This window comes from Pimephales promelas, chromosome 18 (genome assembly GCF_988280905.1).
Source record: "Pimephales promelas chromosome 18, fPimPro1.hap1.1, whole genome shotgun sequence".
NCBI lineage: Eukaryota > Metazoa > Chordata > Actinopteri > Cypriniformes > Leuciscidae > Pimephales > Pimephales promelas.
In genome coordinates this window covers 26955577-26972638 of record NC_142786.1, presented here as the reverse complement: position 1 = coordinate 26972638, position 17062 = coordinate 26955577, and the positions used below count along the sequence as shown (strand labels likewise).

The 17062-nt window shown below is 38.1% G+C and overlaps 1 protein-coding gene across 3 annotated transcripts in view; it reads left to right on the top strand.

Annotated features, from left to right (window-relative positions):
* The first annotated feature begins 7340 nt into the window (after window positions 1–7340).
* runx1t1 (RUNX1 partner transcriptional co-repressor 1) overlaps window positions 7341–17062 on the top strand; it is a 137166-nt gene continuing 127444 nt past the window's right edge. For 2 of the 3 annotated variants that reach the window (XM_089123279.1, XM_089123277.1), the window contains exon 1: window positions 7343–7442. The gene's annotated coding sequence lies outside the window, so the exon portion shown is untranslated. Of the gene's footprint in view, window positions 7443–17062 lie in introns of all 3 variants that reach the window. The other variant, XM_089123278.1, reaches the window with a different exon arrangement.

Genomic DNA, 17062 nt, shown 5'->3' with positions numbered 1-17062 from the left:
TCTCCTCTTCCAACAGGGACCGTGTCCCTCCTGTGTGTGTGTCTTGACATGGTTCTCCCGAGGGAGGCAGAGCCGGTTGTCCAGTGTAGTATAACTACAGTGTGTTTTATGATACAAGCTGAAGACCAGAGATGGAAAAGCTGCACAGATAATATGCCTTGACAGCTGCGGCAGCTATTGTGTGGCCAAAGCGAGCACCTATCAGTGCCAAGCCCTACTTAATGATGGGAATGAGAATGGCACACCTGTGGCCCTAATCACAGTCTCACGACCAGACCTGACCAATAACGCTGGCGCGATGTAGTCCTAACACTGGCACACATGGCTCCTCATGGGCCCATTCAGCTCGCTACATTTAGATTCTAATGAGCACCAATGATATCTGGAGGAAGCAAGAGACAATCAGCTCTGTTATGTTTATTATCACAATCATTTTGATTCGTGCTGATTTGTTTATGGCTGAGATGGGATCAAACATTATTAACACGTAAACTGAATGTAGAATGCAACTGAAATGAAATTCGCAGAAGTAAACGGGCAAAGTTTGAATAGGTGTTGAACTCTTATCCTAGATGTTTGTTTGTGTGTGCTTACAAACTGAGAAAAGCCAAAATTATTTTATGTGGTAAATACATGGAGTTCAAACGGATTGTTTGAACTAAAATGACTTTCTGAATGAGTTTATTCAGCATAACACAGAAGATCATAACAGTTTTGCCTATATACAAAGACAGTCAGTTGGGTCTAAGACAACTTTGGACATTGATTAACAGTTTGGACAAAAACTGTATGGTTGTATTGTTAACACAGTCTCATCCCAAAAAGTCATATAACTGACGTCTTGGGACGTCTTTTGACCATACGTCAATATCCGCCTTTTTAGGGCCCCCTTAAACGTCGGTAGATGGCGATCCCGGGCTGTCATACAACTGACGCTTTACCTTTAACGTCGGTTAGGTGACGGGTTAGGTTTAGGTCTGGGGTAGAGTTAGGATCCCATAACCTCATCTACCGACGTTAAAGGGGGCCCTAAAAAGGTGAATATTGACGTATGGTCAAAAGACGTCCCAAAACGTCAGTTATATGACGTCTTGGGATGAGACCGGGTTGGTACTGTACATGATCATTTTTATTTTTGGGTGAACTATCCCATTAACCGGAATTTAACCTGCTATATTTCTTGAAGATTTCATTATTTTTGCTTGCTTGAGTGTGAGAAGGGGGAGAAAGTGCCTTGCCACCTGTGCGCCATTAGAAGCTTGTGGCTAGAGCGCTGCAGGTTGAACTCACACCTCATGGGTCTTATGGGAGTCTGGAGGTACCCAAGCGAAGGTTTCCTTCCTCTGCTCCCTGGAGACATGCCGCATGTGGGAGAGACAGATCACAGGCCTTTACACACACTGGTACCGACTCGCATCTCTGCATATTTGCCTCCTGAGTCACCCAACCGGCAGGTCATGAGGTCAGATCCCTCCTTCTCTATGCATCATAAGTTAACATACACACAACCTCCTGCATTTACAACTTATTTACAGAGAGCTTTAAAGTCAGGTATGTGGTAGTCATAACTTTTATACATATTCATTCATTAAGTCATGGTAATTAGGGGCCAAGCATTGAAGGTGTGAAGGCACATTAGTCTTCTAGTCTATGGCAGCCCAGAACCACATGGTAAAAAGTTGTGAAATTTGGCACACAGATAGAGGACAGTCTGGATATTAACCACAGCGATTTTGGAGTTTCTAGCTCAATCCCTCTAGCGCCACCAACTGCTGCCAACAATTTATGCTGATAGTCTTTTCTCGGGGCCAGAAACGAAATTATTTTCCCTCTGATTACCTGGCTTAAGTAATTAAGTAATTGGTTCAAAAGTTTTGGTTTCCCAAAAAAAAAAAACGACTTTTCCAAACTCGTCCTAGAGGGTTTGTCCAATTTTCAACCACAATTGGTTCACATCACTTTCAGACCATGCTGGCAAAAAGATTTTGATAAACCTATCGAAACCTACGACGAAGGCTATATTTTCCCAACACTTTAGCATATCAAGACGAGTCTTGGTACGTCATCACAAGCATGACCTAAGGTTACATGCAGCATTTTGGCACAACACCACCTACTGGTCAGGGAAGCAATGGCTATTTTGTTTTAAACAAGGCTATTTTTGCTTCTGAATCGTTTGTCCAAAAATCATTCAACTTTTTGATTTCATGATACGCTCTAAAAATGCTGGGTTGTTTTAACGCAACTTTGGGTCAAATATGGACAAACCCAAACTTTGGGTTAAAAATGTAATTACAAAAATGTAACCAAATGGCTGGGTTTGTCCATATTTGACCCAAAGTGGAGTTAAAACAACCCAGCAGAATTTTTTAGAGTGTATACAATTTTTCCATATCAGCCATTTTGGACGTCGGCCATTTTGAAATTTGGCGTAAAAGGCTGTATTTATGCATGTTGGGGTCTCTTTACAAAGCTTGGAATGTGTCATCAGGACCATGCCTTGAAGGTACTGTACTCAAAAGGTTCCGCAACATGACCAATCCATTCATTTTTTTTAATCATATTGTTTATCAAAGAAAGCTGAGGCCCCTTCCACACTACAGCGTTTTCGTTTAAAAACGGAGAATTAAAACGAATACGATCTCCGTCCACACCAGGGTTTTATCTGCGTATTAGAATTGATCTCCGTCCACATTAAAACGAATGAAAAAGCGGATCACGTGACCATTCACCAACACTAGGCATGCGCGTGGCGATGTAAACGGTGGCTGACGAATCAGGGAAGGATACGTCATGACTGATGACACCCATTCATAGAGCCGAGCGTCAGCTTCTGCGTCATCGTTTCTAAACTTCTCCGTTTTGTCCCGTCTACACTAAAACGCCCTCCGGAAATTCAAAATGTAAAACAGAGCTACGGCGTTTCTAAACTTCTCCGTTTTAGGTCTTCGTTTTTTCCTTTTTAGTTTGGACGGGAGGTGCAAACGTTGCAAAAGGTCTCTGTTTTTGAAACGAAAATGTATTAGTGTGGATCATTTACTGCCCTAAGAACAGACATGATTATGCATTTTATAAATGTGCATTTGCATCTGTGGCACAGGAATGTATTATTGTAGTTTTTTAATAACTGCATATCTGTTTTTAATTATTCAGATAAGAGTAATTCAATATTAAGAGAAAGACCATAATGACTCATGGGAGATTTGCTAGCTGTAATGAAAAATGCAATGCAATGAAATTCAGTGGTATCTAATTAATGAATCAGCAGCAACAGTACATAGACATACACACTTTTTGACCTAATGTAAATGTTAGCTTATTTTCTTCCTCTTTTAACATGGACGGTTTGATAGCATGAAAACTTTTCACCGAACACAACTGTGCGTTATTTGTAGGTAAATGCGACTTCAAATGGAATATCATAAAACGTCACTTGATTTTGTAAATGTTTGTTTCAGCTGCAGCAAATTCCACATGTGAATTGGCTGACACTCACAGCCAGCTTTTTTCTGAAGATGAGTGTTCACCTGAATACAGATAGATAGATGTATCCGTCAAATACACAGATGCCCGAGTCTCATCATCACAGCATCATATGAAAGATCTCAGCTCCAATATGATCAAAATCCCACTGGAGCCACTTCCATCCTCATTCCTTCCCCTTCACTGCATTTTCATCACCAATGCACCTGCTTCATATGTAATGTTTGCCGAATTTGTTTCTGTCATGTTGCATTTATTTCCATTTAAACATCTCCAGGCCTCTTTGTTAAAACAGAAATGGAGAGGAGAGAGAAGAGAGGAAAATGAAATCTATGTTTACCCAATTGAAACTGCATAGCAATTCCAATTGAATAGGGGCCACAAATTTTCTTTGCGCCATTGATGTTCTATTCATCTCAGTTAATGTTGTTACTTTGAGGGGCAGAATTGCCTCTCGCAGTAAAACTGGATTATGGGCATTCATAAGAGGTTCGCACACACAAAGACACTTTAGAAGCCTTGGGATGTGCAGGGGAAATAAAACAATTCTGCCAACTCCTGTTACTTCAGCTTGAGAGTCTTAAAAGGGTTGATGAATAAGTGCAATTTGGACAAACTAATGTAGAGTAATGCCTGGAAAAAAGAGGATGATGCGAAGGTAAATTAAAAAACAAAATACAGATTTGACAGAATTACACATCTGTGATTTAATTACAGATATGATGACAGAAAATTGCTATTGTTTAATAAATGCAATCAATGGGACTACTGTTCTTCACATGTTAACTAATTAAAAATACGTTACATCCAATAAATGAAAGTACTTTTTATGGGCCAGTGTTGTTAACCTTAATGAAAATCTAAAACTATTAAAATGATTTTTTTTTTTGGTTAATGAAAAAAAAAAGCTGAAATAAAATGGGAATTAGAAAGGTTGAAGAGATGATTAAAACTCAAATATAAAAATGCTGGGTGGTTTTAACCCAATTTTGGGTAAAACTATGGACAAAACTTTGGGTTAAAAATGTAATTTAAAATTAATTTTTAGTTAACAAAAATTTATGGGGTTTGTCAATAGTTGATCCATTTTTAGAGTCTATTAAAAATGTCGTAAGAACACCTAAAATGACTAAAACTTAAACTAAATTTCACTAAATTTCGAATTTCGATGGTCCACTTTAGATATTATTCTAACTATAAGTAACTTTGCAACTATGACAACTAACTCTGAGTAGAGAATTAGTAGACTATTAGCTTAGAATTATAGAATAAGTTGACATGTATTTGCAAAGTTACTTCGAAAGTCTGTTGGAGGACCAACAATATAAATTGTGAGCAGATATTAAGCAGACAGTCTAATACTCCAATGAGAGTTAGTTGACATGCATAACTGCATGTAAAGTGGACTATCGAAATAAGTGTCATCAAAATGAACTGAAAATATAAAAATAAAAGTTAATTCAACGTCCCTTTAAAAGCTTTGCAAGTATATGTGATATGGCTGTGTGCATTTCCTTTAGCACCATCTAGAAGGGCACCGACTTCAAACTCACAATAACATGATGGTGGTATTTGATGATTGAATTGCATTTTTAAAATAATGAATCACGCCAAATTAATTTGACAGCTCAAGTTAAAAGCATTAGCTTTTGAATCAAATTGGCCTCACACAGGCTTCAAAAGCAAGTGCCAAACAGGTCTGAACAATGCTTAAACATACGCCTGAAAAAAGATGGAATCGAGTAAAAGTTGGGCATCAGCGCTGTTGTGTGCTTGCATGCATTTGGGGGAGGTGAGTGTACACGGCTCTTTGCCAAATCAAATTGCGCCTTTGCGGGCCACTTCCAGAGCTTTGATAGTCTCAGCAGCAGGGGAGGACGAGAGAAAATGGGCATTTATTCACTGGGCTTTGAAGAGAGCTGTAAACAATCAGCCTAACGGTGTGGCCAGAATGAGGGGACCTGGCAGAAGGAGCCGAGTGTGGTGAGGAGGAGCTGGAAGCGCGATTCTGCGCGAGGGCAGCTGCCACAAAGACTTACGGAGTGCCTGGGGCCCCTAAACACACACACACACACACATGCACTCACTGCCCACTCAAAGAGCTGTCTATCCCATTCACAAGCACCCTAATCCTCTCTCTCTCCCATTGCGTGCATGCCTGCCTAAATGGCAGCCGTAGTCCATCACGAGCCAGTCGGGACTCTGTTTCCATTGAGTCCTGAAAGAGAAACTTAACTTCACTGTGTTGCACTTGAATGTGCCTTTGGTTCTGTCATTATGAGGAAGCCATTGACTCAATGTGGCTCCCGGACAAAGGCTGACCGGGCTCTGTATTGTCAGGAGTGGGTGAAGTAAGTAAGCTCTTAAGCTTGGGCCATTTTTACACCTGGAGTTGATTTGAAGCATATGGGCCTTTGATAGGCCAACAATTGCTCATTGATATCACTTGATATTTGTCCTACACAATATTCAGATTGTTAACTGAAGGAGAGATTAGCCCGGTCATGTAGCTTTTGGATAGCACAATATGGTAAATGATATGGAAAATCTGTGTTCAGTGGTGACAAAACAGTCCAAATTTAATTTGGAGACAAAACATCTCACGGAGTTCAGACGAGGGCGTACGCTTCTCCAGCACCTGTTACTCTCACTAACACTCTTAACACACACTAAAGGTTTCAGTTAAATCATTTACATATCTGTGAGTGCATAAGTGCATGTGTGAGGCTTGAGAAGCACTGCTCACCTGTCCTATTCTATGGCAAAAGGAAACAGACTGTCTTCTTTTTTAAATGGAATTGGGCGGCATTGCTAGTTAGCCATGATTTACTGTACAATGAACAATATTCCAGAAAACAACAAAAATGCCGCTAAACCTGACTTGCATTCCTCCACAGTCTTCAATCTCTTTGGCTATAGGCCTATGGACACAATTGATTTGCTTACCTGTATTGCGATGTTTGCATTTATGGCTGTGGCTTTGGGTTTGACACATTGTTTGGGTGCAGTTTATTGTGTGCAATATTCTGCTGAGGGTTAAATCTGTGTGTGTGTATGTGTGTGTGTGTGAGAGAGAGATTCTCTCTCTCTGCGTGTGGGGAGCCTGGTGGCGGGACACATTTGGGGGGCTGCTCATCTACACCGCGTTATGCCCCATCAGCTCCATCAGGATGTGGGAGAACAAAGCCTGTACATTTCCACAGCCACGCGCCTGCAGGGAGAATACTCATCATAATTAGCCCAATGATGAGGCGCTGTGATGCACTGCACAGCAGGTCCCTGTCTCAGTTTCTGTCTTTTTTTCTCTTTCTATTTTTCTTCTTTTCCCTTTTGTGGTCTCTGAGGAGAAAAGAAAGGAAAAGAATGGGGAAGATTTGAACTTGACACTGTTGTTTGCAAAAATCAGTGCAATTTTCTTGTTGGAAAGCCAAATAAAAGTCTTTTTAAAAAAAAATTTTAAATTAATTTTTTGTGGCTTCGAGTGAATTACACAGTAGCCTATGATGTGTTGTGTGATAGGCTACTGTGGAATGAATTGATTGTTGATATTTTAAGATTAATTGTGTTGAATCAGATTTAAAATTCTGTTTTGTGTTTAATATTTAGAATAAATATTAGATATATACTTTCTTAATGCATGTTTAGACGGTGGATGACATTCCCATTGTGTCTTTGCAGTAATCAAATTTAACTAAATAGTCGTATGATGTCAGGTGCACAATTTGTGAAGTTTTTAGTGTTTTTACCTCAATATGAAATAAATAAATAATAAATAAAATAATACTCGACGTGTCACGACGGTTTTGACCCACATGACGCGGTGCTCACTTTAGTAACGTTAGCTTCAAGTCGTCTTATTAGTTCGTCCTCTAGGCTATATAAGTAAGTTAGCTCGCACGCGTGTGGGATTGTTTGCTGGACCAGGGTGAACAACTGCAAGACATTCATCGTCTGACAAAGTAAGGCACAAATTTCTCTATGCGTCTGATCTAGCTGTCATTGAACCAAAACTGTGTATATAACCTATTGTGCACCCAGAAATGACTGTGTACGAATAATAATCTTCACGCAGACGTCCCTCGTTAATCTTTCGGTAATTTACGTAACGTTACGTTACCTTAGTATATTTTAATTTATTTATAGGCCTAAATAGTAAATCTAGTATAGTAAACCTCATAAAAGTGTGGCTATTCGCCTGTCGATATGTTAGTAGGCTAAATGGCTAAGGTAGATCTTGTCTAGAGAGAGTTTACTTCCGTGTTCAATAACTGCTACATTTAAATCTGTTAAATTTAGGGCTGTGCAAAGATTAATTGCGATTAATCGCAATCCAAAAATAAAAGTTTGTGTTTACCTAATATATTTGTGTGTGCTGTGTATAATTATTTTTGTATAAACACACACACGTGCATGTAAGAAAATGTGTTATTCATATATGAAATATTTATATTTATAATAGATTTATATATGTATATATATATATATATATATATATACACACACAGTATATGTAAACAGTATTTATACAGTATTTACGTGCAAATAATTCTGTATGCATGCATATATTTATATACAAAATAATTATACACATCACACACATTATGTAAACACAAACTTTTATTTTGGTTGTGATTAATCACAATTAATCTTTGCACAGCCCTAGTTAAACTATTGGATTTTTGTGTACGAGTAACAAGTTATTATAAAGTGTTTTGAATATATTTTTGTTCATTATTCTGTCAAGATATGAAGTTCATTAGATGTCAAATGTTTTTCATAATGAATTCCGTAGTAAATCTTAATTTTTTTTTAGTTTTTTTAGTTTCTTAGTTTTTTTTTTTCAGTTCCAACTGAAATGTTGTATTAAGGATTGGTGTTACTGTAAAAGAAAAAAAAAGATATTTGATTGTTCCCCTGTTTTGACTATGCCCTTATAAGATTGGATTACTTACGGTAATTTGGATAAATGTCAGTAGTTTCTATCTCAGAAATGGTCACAATACGTCACAAAATGGCAATGGAAATGGATGTAAACAATAATATTATTCAAGGTTTAATGTGTGTGTGAAGCAATTCCATAATGAATACAGAATTGTTTGAGTTTGGCTCGTTTACCAGAAGTAGGCCACATGTGGAAAACAAACTAATTTGAATGAGTGAAATGTACATTTGGAGTCAGAAATTAGGGCGGGTTTGTTATGGAATCACCTTAGCGATTATCTGCCTCCCCACCTGGAGCAGTGGCACTATGCCCAAGTGCCGCTTTCTGTATGTTTCACTACAAAACAACATGCCTTTCAAGCCTGACAGCAGTGCAGTTTACACCTATTAAATCTGCATTTCATCACATATCATCAATGCTAATGGTTTGACAATGAATACAACCATATTGTACTGGAAGTCACTTGAGATAAAAGCGTCTGCTAAATGACAAGTAAACCAAGAGATTGATGACAGAGATTGTCAGCAGTAAGATCCACTTCATTGAGAGAGGGCAAACAAGACTTTCGGGCAAATAACAAAGCAAGGCCCCTGTAACCAGACAGAGGCATTCATATCTGCTGAAAAGCTTCCCTCCATTTTCTGTTTTATACACCGGTTACAACGTTTTAACAATGTTTGCTACCCTGAAAATATCATCAATTCATTTAGTTTCAGGTAAGCTTTGCTATTTCTTCTGTGTATAAACTTTTTACTTTACTTTTGAAGAAATGGAAGCTATTATATGGTTTTGGGTTTGCATGTGGTTGACCTATGGGTTTGTTCTGAGTTTGATTAATGCTGTCTGGTACCATATGAAAGCTCTGTAGCTCTAAGACATATCTGTGAGGTGAGGATGGAGTTGGGGTGAAATATTGTTGGCCTTGTGTGGTAGTGCAGAGTGATCCGTGTGAATAAATGCGTCAGGCTATCACCAGCTTGATAGATTTTAAACATATTCACAATGGTGGTTACTCAGACTGACACCTAGCAAATGTGCTTATGAACAGATCATCCCCCCTTAACCCCCCTCCCCCTTTTTTTGTAGTGATATTTTCATCTATTGGAAACTTACATGAAATGGATATTTGAGAAAGCTGTTTTTGTTGAAGACATTAAAATCCAGAAAGGATGCATTAAACTGATCAAACGTGACAGTAAAGAAGGCTAAAATGTCATAAGATTTCTTTATCAAATAAATGCTGTTCTTTTTATTCATTTCTAATCTTGATATAAAGGGTATCATGTTTTCCACAAAAATATTAAGCAACACAACTGTTTTACACATTGATAATAATAAGAACTGTTAATTGAGCAGCAAATCAGCTTAGAAGATTTATTTTTGAAGGATCGTGCGACTGAAGAGTAATGGCTGTGGAAAATTTAGCTGTGTCACTTAGAAAGTAGTTATTTTAAATTGGATCTTATAACGTAATATTTCTCAATATTTCATTTTTTACTACATTTTTGATTAAATAAATGGTGTCTCGTTGAGCATAAGAGGCCTCTTTCAAAAACTCTTACCGACCCTAAACAGTTATATGGTGATATTTGGAGAGAAAGAAATGCAACTCTTGCTAAATGATGAAATAGTTTCAGTAATAAATAGGCTAAATCTATAAAAATTTCTTGCAAAAGCTGTTTGTGTAAGACTTATTAACGCCATTCCAGTCTTTATTAGATTTATTAATTAATTGCTGTGCTGTATGTTGTTGATTCAGTAAAAAGAACCAACTCATTCGAATCATTCGCTATGGAATCCAACTCAACTCGTCATGTTGTAGGTTGTTGATTCACTAAAAAGAATCGACTCGTTAGAGTCATTCAATCTGACTGCACTTGTCTCGCTGTCTCAAAGTGAACCATCACTGAACTTCCTTAAGCTGGACTATGACTATTATTTTCCAGATCTGCTGTACAGCTGAAACAAATTTTTGTTGATTTATTTTACTGTTGTAACATGGTAAAAGGCCCTAAAGGTTCAGTAGCAGTTTAATTTCAGCACAATTGACCTCTCAGAATAAAATATTCCAAAGCGGTGCAGTCTTTTTTTTTTTTTAATTATTTGTCTTACTCTCTGAGTATGCTGTGATATTAAATAGCCAGGCCTTTGCCATGCTGTAAGGTCAAGACTGTTAATTTGAGCTTCAGCGTATGAGCACCGAGGCACGTGCATTTATATATTCGCGCATCCCTGCGTGCGTGCTTGTGTGTGATGAGCGGGCGTCCGCATGGACGGACCATATGGGCCCGGGAGGAGGCTTCTGCTGGGCAGAGCTGACAGGCCACCAGTACGGCCTTGTGCTGCAATCTGGGTTGCTCCAATGCTCATCCGTCCAGCCCCTGCATAAACACACTGACACACACACGGCGGGGTCCTCTCGTGGCCCGGGCAGATGGCACCCCTTGCCCACATGCCAGGAAAAAGCATGCAAATTAAAGGTTATACCCAGCAGGTTTGAAGCAGTGCCAGCACGGGGTGGCGCAGCAGCCCTGGCCCACCTGCTTCTCAGCCTGGAGACATCTGGCTCGATTTTGTGGAATGAGCACAACGCTGAGAGGAATAACTGTCATCTGTTCAGCTTGTTCCGAGGAGGCCGTGCTGAGCGTCTCCCTGAGCCACGAGAAGGATGTTTTCACTGCTTTAAAAGATCTCATTAGTCCTCATCTACAGTTTTAGTCGAGCCGTTTTTGTGTGCACGTGTACTTGTTTTTCTCACGGAGAACCTGTGACTTTCATGCTTGGAAAAACTGGGTCTTCTGCCAAGTTGCCTTGTCTGTAAACACTGACTGGAACAAACAATTTGTGATGTCGGCTTAGGCGTCGAGTTTTGTGAAATCTGTCCTTAATTCTTTCCCAATATGCTTGTGGTGTTTGTGCTAGTCTCTGAGGATTGAAATATCATGACTCAAACTGAGTTCACATATGTTCTGACGTATTTCAAGCTTTGCTGGCTTTAATACTCTGTTCCCAACATGGATCTATCTGTTTCCAATTTAACAAGTTGAGGGAGCTGATGACAAATCTGAGCCAGGGTGATGTTTTGTCATGCAGGAATTTTAGGGATATGTATTTTCACTGTTAAAGTACCTTTTCATGGACCATGATGACTCGTTTTAACGGTCATCGGAATCATAAGTCTTGCAGCGTTTTTGATATTTTCATTTTTGAGAATATGTATGTATATTATAACACTATACAAGTGGCACTATGTATGTTTCTAATACAGTGGATATGGGAGTGACGGGAAAGTTCACGTCTTTCTCTCTTCTGACTGCTTTTATCAATCTCTGTATTTTTTTCCGCTTTTTGAAAGTTGTGAAAAACACTATTTTAGAGTTTTTCTTTTGCTATTTGAGCAAATGAGAACACAAAAAATATATTTAATGTATTCTCTCATTAACCGTTATGGAATTTTACCCAACTATGACGACTTCCGCTTTAGAGAAACCTGGAAATGTGAAAAGGGTCTATTGATTTATTTGACAATTTCATCACATGAATGTATTTTAAAAAAACTGATTTTGCACATCCAGTGACATGCAGCATTGCTTATTTTAATGGGTTAAACTCCCACCATTCTGCCATGGATGCGCTTACAAGAGTCACCTGCTTGCTTGGGAAAATACTGCTTAGCAAACTTTTAGTCACAATGGTTTTGAATTTGTATTGTTCATGTGGCTAGTGGCTAAAGACTAAAAAGATTGTAAATATGCAGACAAGAGAACGCAGAAAATCTGAGTTTATTTACATAGCACATTTCATACACAATGGTAATTCAAAGTGCTTTACGTAGAGGAAATTAAAATAATCAAAATAAATAAGAATAATTAAAACAGTTTTGAATACAAATAAAATGCTGTACAAACACGGACGAACAGTGGCACAGTGCTCATTCAGTAAATGCACAGCTAAACAGATGTGTTTCGAGTCTGGATTTGAATGTGACTACTGTAGGAGCACATCTGATCTCTGGTTCCAGCTGCCATGCTTTTAGCTGATGTGATATTTCTAGCTGATGTGATCCTAAGGATCTGAGTGATCTGTTGGGTTTATATTCAGTGAGCATATCTGCAATTTATTGAGGTCCTAACCCATTGAATGATTTATAATACTTTAAAATCAATAAATGTAACTAGGAGGCAGTGTAAAGTCCCGAGGACTGGTGGGATATGTTCATATTTTCTGGTTCTGCTCAGAATCCTGGCAGCAGCGTTCTGAATCTGTACGAGCTACAACTGTCTTATGGTCTTTTTAGGAAGGCCAGTGAGGAGTCCATTACAGTAATCCACCCTGCTGGTGATGAAAGCATGAGCAAATTTCTTGGTCTTGAATGGAAACAAAGCATCTAATAAAACTAAGGTCTGACTCTAGAGACATACCGAGATTCCTGACTTGGTTTTTAGTTGTTAGACCCCTAGCGTCAAGGTATGCATTCACCTTGAGAACTTCATCTTTGTTTCCAAACGCAATGACTTCAGTTTTGTCTTTGTTTAACTGAAGAAAGTTTTGGCTCATCCAACTGTTTACTTCATCAATGCATTGGCACAGGGAGTCAATGGGGCTGTAGTCGTAAGTCGATAGGGCTAGATCAGTGTTGGGAAAGTTACTCTAAAAAAGTAATTAATTACTAGTTACTAATTACCTCTTCAACAGTGTAATTAGATACTGTACTAATTACTCTCTTTAAAAAGTATTTTAATTACTTTCAAAATCCCATATCAATCTCAACCAGCTGAATAATACAAGGATAGACATGAATCTATTTTAATTCTTTTAAATAAATACTATAAAATTGCATGAATTATCCTTAAACTGACCAAGGTGGAGAAGGTTACATTATAAAAACATACTTTTTAACATCAGACAACACATTTTGATGTTAAACCCACTATTGTTTTATGTCTGATCTCATGACATTTCACACTATTTCATACATATTTTATAATTATTCCTACGAATTTGTACGAGTGCGGTCGTAATATTTAGACACCTCTTAACATGCATACGGATCGCTGTGAGATCGGATTGATCTATACACAGTATTTACCTCAATTACACCAGAAGTAACTGTAATTTAATTACAGATAAATGAAGAGTAATCCCTTACTTTACATTTTCAATGGAAAAGTAATTAAATTACAGTAACTAATTACTTAGTAATTAGTTACACCCAACACTGGGCTAGATAGATCAAGAAGATCTGTGTATCGTGATCGTCTGCATAGCTGTGGTAAGCAGTTTGTTTCTTTCTCATTATTTGGCTCATTGGGAGGATGTACAGGTTGAATACGAGTGGCGCATGAATTTAGCCTTGACAAAGTGGGTTGAGTTGCACTCAAAGTTACTTTGTTACATTGTAGGACTATTGAAATTAGGAAAAATCAGTAATGTGGTTTAAAAAAACCTTGAATGACAGTCAAAGCATCTCAAACACATTCACTTGCACACATTTAAAGTTTTATCCTGAAATCTTGATATTAGAAAATAAAGATTTATGTATTTTTCCATTAGTCTTTTTCCATTATGTCTAGTTCCATTAACTTCCTTATCGAATTTCAACTCATAAGGGTCTTCAACATGCCCATTCCTTACGTTGTGGTTGTTACAGGTCTGTTTTGACCCCCTAGGGCAACCTCAATCTCACAGGGTTAAAGCCAGATATGTTCCAAGAAAAATAGGCTTCTAGCTGAAGTACTGAGTGTGTTTTCATGTTTGTGTGTGCAATTACCTGCCCAAGTCATGCCAGAGGTCACAAGTGTTTTCCCTGTAAAAGTTCTTGTACCCTTTTTAAAACATATTTTTTCAAATACGAAATAGCTGTAAAACCAATTTAAAACCCATGTGCTACTGTAAAACTGTAACCATATTAAAAACATCTAAGTTATAAGTGGAATATGGTTCATCTTGCCTCTTATCCGATCTTGAAAACTCACATTTTAAGTTTCCTTAGTCCATTTCAAATCCATACAGAAATGCCTATCTCAGAAGTTTAAAGTCAAGTGTGTATTTCATATTTCTCCCCTTATATTTTCCGGTCAAACTGCTGCATAAGTGTCTGACTCAACCCGTAGTTATCGTTTGGGTATAAGAGCGCTTGTTTGAGATTGAAAAATAAAAGCTAAATATTTTCACAGTGATATAATTACACCGGTTTAGCCCCACATTTCCTTGAAACCTTTTATCATAAATCATTTTCCATGTTTAGATTGCTAACTAGAGCAATCCATCTATTTCATCTCTCATTGCTGCCGCTGTTTCCTACCATGTGCTGGCCTGTTTCTCTTCACTTGCACCCTCTCCACAGCGTATCTTTAGACCACTATGCTCTATCTGCCTATGTGTGCTTCTGAGTGGATGACATAGGAGACCCTGTATGTGTGTGTTTTTGACGGAAGTTAAGATTATCTGCAGAAAAACTATACCATGACTGTAGTGGTGATTGTGGTGAGTGTTTTTGACAGTGGTTAGAAAGCTTTTAAATTTACGATGAAACTGAAGTAGTGACAGATCTTCTCTTCCTTATTCTGAGGATTATCCAAAAAGGAAAAAAATTATGTATAGCATTTAAAATAATTTATTTAAACAAAATAGTATATAATTTCAATATCGGCTTTTTGCACAACAGTTAATCGATATCACATGCATGCATGCTTATGTTACTTATAACTCGTTTCCCCTACGCTGTTGTTCGGTAACGCATTGCCATTGGAAAAAGAGCGAACATGGCTGTTGTGTTGGAGCGTGAATGTGTGTGTTTCTGCTCACAGTCAGGGTGTTATCCAATGCCGTTGTCTCTGCGCTCCCAGCTGTGATTGAGGGTGATTGAGCATAGCTTTGATTGAAAGTGAAGTGAGCACTGTGTGATGTCCCATCTCTCGACCCCATGCTCCTCCAGTTTGAGTGGGAGATGGAGGGGCTTAACCTCCCGCCCAGCCCCTTGGCCTCTCAAAGAGTTCGCTATCATATCAGCACTCCCGCTATGCACACCCCAGGCCACGACGGACAATTGGGTATGTCTCCGCAACCGGTGTGAAAGTTTTTTTTTTTTTTTTTTTTTTTCATCTGGAGATGCAAGAACCCAAACCCTCATTCTTTACACATGCCAGTGTAAACAGTTCGTATACTGAGAGAATAAGGCTATGTCTGCGTTATTCTGCATCTGAATAGAGATGCATAGATATAGAGATTCTGGCTGATATCGAAAACCACTCATTTTTTATGACCCGGTTTCACAGACAGGGATTAGTTTAAAGGAGTAGTTCACTTTTAATAACAACTTTTGCTGATAATATACTCACCCCCATGTCATCCAAGATGTCCATGTCTTTCTTTCTTCAGTCGAAAAGAAATTAAGGTTTTTGATGAAAACATTCCAGGATTTTCTCCATATAATGGACTTCAATGGAAACCAAACGGTCCAAATGAGAGTTTCAGGGCAGCTTCAAAGGGCTTTAAACGATTCCAGACGATGAATAAGGGTCTTATCTACCGACACGATCGGTCACTTAAAAAAGAAATAAAAAAGTTTACGTTTTATAAGCACAAATGCTCGCCTTGCTCTGTTCTGTGATGAGCGTTCGTGACTCTCCTGTTCAAACTCAAATCTTTCAAATCTTTTTTCTAGTCAAGACTCGAATTGTCCTATATAAGACCCTTATTCATCGTCTAGTGTCGTTTAAAGCCCTTTGAAGCTGCACTGTAACTCTCATTTGGAGCTTGAACCGTTTGGTTCCCAATGAAGTCCATTATATGGAGAAAATCCTGGAATGTTTTCATCAAAAGCCTTTTCGACTGAAGAAAGAAAGACGTGGATATCTTAGATGACATGGGGGAGGGTAAATTATAAGCAAGTTTTTTTTTTTAAAGTGAACTACTCCTTTAAGCCAGGATTAACCTTAGCTCGATTAGGGCATTTAAGTTGTTATGATAAACGTGCCTTGGAAATCTTGTGACAAAATTTAAGATATGTCAATGCAAGTTGCTTTCAGTTAAAACCACTCAAACGTGCATTTTATAGTCTGGGACTATGCTTAAGGCTTGTCTGTGAAACTGGGGGGGTATATTTAGAAACCAATAACTGATTTATTGGCTGATGAATCTAAATTCGTTTATATAAATTTTTTCAGAGCCTGATTGCTAACAATGGATAGCTACACGCACATTAAATGCAGCTTATTTTATACCCGCTAAAGATTTTTTAACTTTTAAAATACTTTTTTTATTATTCCTATGGCTAATTGCGACTTTGATGTCCTCTTTTATCACAATAAAAAAATCCCACACATCGCCAATCATGTCTTCTAAACTCTTCTAAAGCACACATAATCTGCTGCTTGCTGATGTGTCACATCATGCTGAAGGCATGGCCACCCATGTGTGCATCTAAAGTAATTCAACTGGCTAAAATGATTTCAGTTTTAATATAATGACCTAATTTTCTTCTTATTCAAATGATAACATTAAAAATGAACATTTATCATCCGATACTGATATGGCCGCCAATGTATCATGCATCCATTTAGGCGTTTCTGTTTCAAAACGCTCTGTCCACATACCATTTCGAGCTACAGTATTTCCAAATGTTCATTCACACTG